Raw genomic sequence first — 7,125 nt, forward strand, 5'->3', positions numbered from 1 at the left:
TGTGGTTTTTGTCTGAACTAAGACCTCTAGTGTGTAACCTTGTTTACCTCTCCAAATATATCTTTGACTTTCTCCATTGAACTCTTTGGGCTTCTAGTGCTATTGTATTTCTTTCTATTTGAGAAAATTTCTATATTATTGTTTTGTTTGTTTGTTTTAGAAACCTAGCAATTGCTGCTTCCCTTTCCTGGATTACTTCTCCCACCAATATTTACAAGTCTATTATTTACTTTATGATTCCACAAAAATAATGCCTTCTCAAACACTACATTATATGAATTAGTGGGTTTTTTTTGTTTGTTTGGTTTAGTTTTGAAAGATGAGTAACATTACTGCTTCCTCGACTGTTATTTTATTTAATAGATATCATATAATAATCATATAATAATATGCATGTACAATATGCATTATGTATGCATATATACTATATTTATACAATTTATATATTATATAATATGCATTATCTAAATTCATATATTTTAGTGTTTATATATGTGTATTTTTTTTCCTTTTTCACAATATTCAGGGCACAATTCCAGACTTAATCTTTCATTTGATAAACATTTTTCCAGCTGTGTTCAATTAAAAATAACTCTTTTTTTCTTCTAAATATAATATTTGTTAAAGGTTACATATTTCCAGCTGTATTTATACTTCCCACTATTTTTGAAGGAATTTTAAAATTTCCTCTCACTTTATTTAAAAACATTACTCAGCATTTAGGAATTCTTTTTCTTTTACCTCTCTCCTTTTATTGTTTTTTTACTTAGAGAGTTTCTTTTTTGAATTTGATTTTGCTTAATATGTGGAAATCACCCACTATTTTTTTTTTATACTTGAGTATGTATTTTCTTGAATGCATTCTTTTTTGAGACTCCTTGTATCAATGGAGACATGACTATAATTTATCTTATGACTATTATCTTCTGAGCATTATGGTGATTTTTTTCTTTCATTTTCCCCTTGGATTGAATATCTTTTCTTGTTACATATTAGGGATGAGAATCATCATCCTCAGCCAACTCAACAAATTATCCTGAATGAACTGCTTTCTAATTCCCATATCTGTATCTATAAACTTCAAAATGTTTCCATTTTTTTACTTACCATTTGGGCTAGACTTTGTGCTGTGGGTTCCCTCAGTTTTTTTTCTAAAATATTATGTTTTCTCTTTCCTTTGAATTCTTCTATATATGTGTGTGTGTATATATATATATATATGTAATAAAATTAAATTTTTTATTTAATAAAAATTCTATATGTAATAAAATATTAAATGTTTAAAATAAAATATTATGTTTTCTCTTTTCTTTGAATTCTATATATATGTTATTATTTTATTATAGTTTAATAAAATAATAAAAAATTTTCTTTGAATTCTTCTATATATATACACATATATATATATATAAGTTTTTAAGTACTTTATTATAGTTTTTATTATTATTTTGAGACATTCATTTCTGCCATTCCATGGAGGGATGGTGTAAATATTTATACATTACATGCACTATTTTAATTGTACAGGTTAAAAACCATTACAATGTTGAACAATCACACAAATAGGCAAGATTGCCCCTTCCATGGGGATAAAATGGAAAAATGTTTGGAAAGCAAATTGATAATGTGTGTAAATTGACATATATATCCCTGATTTTTCTTTACTGATTGTAATTTTAAAAATACCTTATAAATATATTGTAGTAGATATAGACTACAAACATGTATGTAAGTTTAATGAGGTTATTAAATAACAAAAAATGTGAACAGAGTATCCAACTGGAGGAAATTTAAAAAATAAATAGTGTATATTTTTAGAAATTACACAATCACAACAGAAAACTCAGAATACTGTAAATAAAAAAGGTAGTATGGACTTGTACATGCACTATAATTGCAAAAACGTTGTCATCAGGAGTTCCCGTCATGGCGCAGTGGTTAACGAATCCAACTAGGAACCATGAGGTTGCGGGTTCGGTCCCTGCCCTTGCTCAGTGGGTTAACGATCTGGCATTGCCGTGAGCTGTGGTGTAGGTTGCAGACGCGGCTCGGATCCCGCGTTGCTGTGGCTCTGCTACAGCTCTGATTAGACCCCTATGCCTCAGAAGCGGCCCAAAGAAATAGCAAAAAGACAAAAACAAAAAAAAAAAACAAACAAAAAAAAAAAAACGATGTCATCATAGAAAAAACTTCATTAAATACAGAAAAAAAAAATAGTAACATATTTTCCTGAATATGTTTACATCATCATCTAAGTCTTTTCATTCAGCTTGTTTTCCATGTTTGCTGCTCCTCTTATGTTAATTATTGTCATCTTTTTGAAGGGATATACCTATTTTTTGTTTTATTGTATAGAATAGCATATTTATCTTTATTTTATTCTACCTACTCTTTTCTCCTGCATTATGTTAGCATTTAAATTGTTGTGTACGATAATAATTTTTTTCCAATTAAAACTTTTTCATATTAGCTCTAACTAGGTTTTTATTTTGTTCTTTTTTGGGGGGAGTCTCTTATCATAGGTTTTCTTCATATTGTTTTTTTTTTTGTCTTTTTATTTCCTAGGCCACACCCATGGCATATGGAGGTTCCCAGGCTAGGCATCTAATCAGAGATGTAGCTGCCAGCCTACAGCCACAGCAACGTGGGATGAGAGCTGTGTTTGCAACCTACACAACAGCTTATGGCAATGCCAGATCCTTAAACCATTAAGCAAGGCCAGGGATTGAACCCACAACCTCATGGTTCCTAGTTGGATTCATTAACCACTGAGCCATGATGGAAACTCCTCTTCAGATTGTTTTGTTTCCTTTACTTCATATCCTGTTTTTGTTTTTAGTTGATTTTTCTTATTTTTCAATCATTTAAAAAATTGACCTAGGATACTCACCAATTATTTCTTTATGGTCATTTGTTTCTGGTAGTGACAGTGACTGTCCCCTAAGATCCATCCAGGTGGCACTTGAAGAGGAGTTCTGAGTCATCCACCACTCTGCCACCACCCTAGGTGCAGGGAGCTGAGAAGATACAAGAAGCCGTGGAGGGAGCTTGCCTGAACAGTGCAATTCTGAGGGCAGGCTCCTAATCAGAAAAAGTGGCCTGCCTGAACGGTGCAGTTCTGAGGACAAACTCCTAATCAGGAAAAGGGGCCTGTCTGAATGGTACAATTCTAAGGGCAGGTCCCTAAACAAGGGGATGCCTGCCTGTATGGCACAATTCTGAGGACAGGCCCCAGAAGACAATAAGGCTCGCCTGCTGACATAGGTGGAAAACTAAACTTCCCAGGAAATAATTTCCATTTTGTGTTGCTGAGTGGGGATTGTTCCATGGATAACTTAGTCTTTTCTGTTATTCACTTGATATTCAGTTTTCCTCAGTCTTTCCTGATTATTTACTTATTATTCTTATTTCCCATTCTTATTTTCCTGTGGTGATTTGTGATTTAACAAAATTACAACAATAATATAATAAGAATTTCATTCTGAAGGACTTTCCCCTATTTTAATCCAACCTAGTTAAAACATAGTGTTTATCTATTAACCAGTTATATAGTAAACTTTAGAGTTAGGATCTTAATGAGGTTCATAAAAGTTAGACATATATTATCCAAAAAGCCTAGCTGTGAGTTTTGTCCTTGATTTTAAAAGCTTTTAAGTGATAGCTAGTTTAATTAAGTTGGTTTATATTTACTTACACTATCTCCCTGCCATAATGCTTCGAAGATAAGCACCAGTCTACAAAAAAGGTTTGTGAATGCCAAATTCTTGTGTCTATGGCCTCTTCAAAATACTCACTAAGTTTCGTTAAGATAGAGATCTTAAAACAGGATGCATAGCTGCTATACCATGTAATAGTTAACCAATGTACTTTTAACACTGTGATGTAATCTGTAGTGAAAAACTGTCTATATAATCGACCACTGTTGCCAATAAAGTTTGAGCAGTCCAGCACCCTGAAAGAAGGGACAAAGAGGCTGTCTCCATACTGTACATTTCCACCGACGACATCCATCTCCTATCGGGAAAATGTGTACACTCCCTGGCTGCTGGAGCTGGTCTCCGGCACCTAGGTTTTTAAGCAGGCCCTTGGTGACAAGGATCTACAGATATTTCCTGGCAGACACCTGGCCAGAATTTTTTGCAGGCCTTGTTAAGAATCTCATGGATCGGAGTTCCCGTCGTGGCGCAGTGGTTAACGAATCCGACTAGGAACCATGAGGTTGCGGGTTCGGTCCCTGCCCTTGCTCAGTGGGTTAACGATCCGGCGTTGCCGTGAGCTGTGGTGTAGGTTGCAGATGTGGCTCGGATCCCGCGTTGCTGTGGCTCTGGCGTAGGCCGGTGGCTACAGCTCCAATTCAACCCCTAGCCTGGGAACCTCCATATGCCACGGGAGCGGCCCAAGAAATAGCAACAACAACAACAGCAAAAAAAAAAGACAAAAAGACAAAAGACAAAAAAAAAAAAAAGAATCTCATGGATGACATCTCTCTCCTCTCCAGGGGAGCTGAGTACATAGGTGTCTCTGGCATTTCAGAGTACTAGATATCCTGGAGAAGATTTACCTTTTTTCTTTTGTTTTGTTTTAAATTAATTATGGTGTTTTCTCTCATAGAGACTTTATTTAATTTAAATTGATTTAGATTCTGACATATGTTATGTCCTTTCCTATTTCATGCTCTTCTGAGTATGACGAAGTGATGTATTTATACCTGTGAGGTTTCCTGTAGAACTTCTCTCCTTGGTTATTATAAATGAAAGCATGCATTTCTAAGCATAGTCAGTGAGGTTTACAACTCTTCATCCCATTATTGAGTGGGAAATTCACATAAGAAAATTCTAGAAGACAAAATAAGTTTTTATGGTTCCTCTTTATATTAAATTAAATAGTCATCATTACAATTGTTTTAAAGATGTTTAATAGGTTTGGAGAGGCATGCCTGATTCACTCAAAAAATTCTCCTGATACTTTTTTTTTTTCCCTTATGTGTGTGGCTATTTTGCCTTCAATCTGGTATTTGGCATAGAGATAGGTCTAAACATTATCTTTAACATTTATAGATTGACAGCAATATTCTTGTACAAATTGAATTTAAATGTCTCAGTTTTTGGTTGTCATAATTCTAAGTCACATAAGAATTTGACTGTTTCCACTGGTATTTTCATGTTCATTCATTTGTTTGTTTTTCACTTGTGGGTATTTAATGAAAAATGGAAGTAAAATTAAGATCAGAGGCAGAGAAAATGACACTCTGTCACTTTCATTCAATTTCTAATACCTTTAAAGAAAAAGGGAATTAATCTAAGTAATACATGGATTTATATGTTTCATAAAAGCTTACTTTAATAAAATAAGAAAGTAAAAATTTACGTCACAAATGTTATCAATGTATCACAATTTTGTCTTATATTTGTGTTTTTCATCATATAAATGAGCCAATACAGTGAAGGTTGTCCACTCTCCATTTAAATTTACCTTGTTGGAGAATGGTCAAATATATTATTTCCAAGTTTATATACGTATAGAGAGAGTGAGTATGTTTCATGCTCTCAGGAAATATATATTTTGAAATAATTACTTTTACCTAGAGAGTGAGATAGATCATGTCTCAAGAAAATTAAAGAATATAGGTAACATTTTGAGATTTTAGGGGAAAGTAGAGATTTATCACATAGAGTACTATTCCAGGGTAAAATAATTTGTGTGTGAAAGTTGATGCCATGGTTGAGGAAGAGCAAAGAATTTACTGTATATAGAGCATAGAATCTTGGACTTCATGAGAAAGATGTTTGGAAAGAGTGAAACTATTGTACTTAGTCATGTTAGTTAATTAGATAGTACTGTGTCCTTAATTACTCCTTACAACATTGAACAAGAAAATAGTACTTAAAGCAAATAATCTGTAAACTCAAAACAACCCAATAAGATTATACCTACAGCTCATACCAATTCTGAACACAAAGTATTTCCCATTACCAGTGTCCTCATGGCTAATTTCACATCTTTGTTTCTCAGCGTATAGAAAATGGGGTTTAAGAGTGGGGGTGACTATGGCGTAGAAGAGAGAAAAACTTTCCCTGGTTTTTGGAGCTACTTTTAGCTGGATGAACATACATGAAAAAGATGGTCCCATTGAAAATGATGACCACAATCAGATGGAATGAGCAAGTCCCACAAGCCTTTTGGTGCCCTCTAGCTGATTTTATACTCAACACAGCTTCGTTATAAAGTCATAGGAGACTAAGATGAGTGACACAGGGACAATTAGAAAGATTACACCGGCCACAAAGTTTTCTACCTCATTGACAGTTGTATCCACACAGGTAAGTTTGATAAGCACTGGCACCTCACAAAAAATGTGGTCCAGTTTGTGGTCACTGAATAAGGGAAGTGATGAGGCCACTGAGCCATGCTATGCTGGCCGAGGATACACAGAGCTGAGGATGCATAATGGTTGTGTATTGCAGAGGCCAGCAGACAACAGCATAGCAATCATAAACCATGACTTCCAGGAGAATACACCCAGAGGACCCCACCCCATGGCCACATAAAACTGGGCGACACATCCACCATAGCTCATGTTCTTGTCTTTCTTATTCATGGTAACCAGCAACTGTGGGGCAACACTTATGGTGAAGCAGATGTCTATGCAAGAGAGGTTTCTGAGGAAAAAGTACATGGGCTTGTGGAGTTTGGGGTCAAGACAAGACACCAAAATGATGGCAGTGTTCCCCAGGAGGCCTAGGATGTAGAAGAACAAAATTATAACAAAAAGGATTCTCTCTAGCTGGGGCTGATCAGAAAATCCAAGAAGAAGAAATCCCTTTTCAGAGCTGTTGTTGCTTTCCTCCATTATCTGCAGGGTTCAAATCATAAAATAATTTATATTCTGGAGATAGAAAGTGATGAGGTGAACATTGGTAAACTGTGACTGTTTCCATTATGACTACCTTTCTTTGATAACATTCAGCTGTGATGTGAAAATGGTAACACTTTCTTCAAGTTATGTCCTTTGACAGAAAATACCTTTCCATTGATTCCTTAAAGCAGATTTTACTCTTTCCAATTGGAGGAACTTTAATACAAAAACCATCACAGTGCCATTTTCTTTTCATTCCTAATCCAGGA

At 34.7% G+C, this 7,125-nt stretch overlaps 1 pseudogene; it reads right to left on the bottom strand.

Moving 5' to 3' along the window:
* Positions 1-5,937: 5,937 nt before the first annotated feature.
* LOC146405414 (olfactory receptor 2G6-like) lies at positions 5,938-6,850 on the bottom strand (annotated as a pseudogene).
* Positions 6,851-7,125: the final 275 nt, after the last annotated feature.

The sequence above is a fragment of the Sus scrofa genome, chromosome 2 (assembly GCF_054392235.1).
Source record: "Sus scrofa isolate SSC_HxYL_T2T_F1_AM1 chromosome 2, Sscrofa_HxYL_maternal_Yorkshire_Landrace_v2.0, whole genome shotgun sequence".
NCBI lineage: Eukaryota > Metazoa > Chordata > Mammalia > Artiodactyla > Suidae > Sus > Sus scrofa.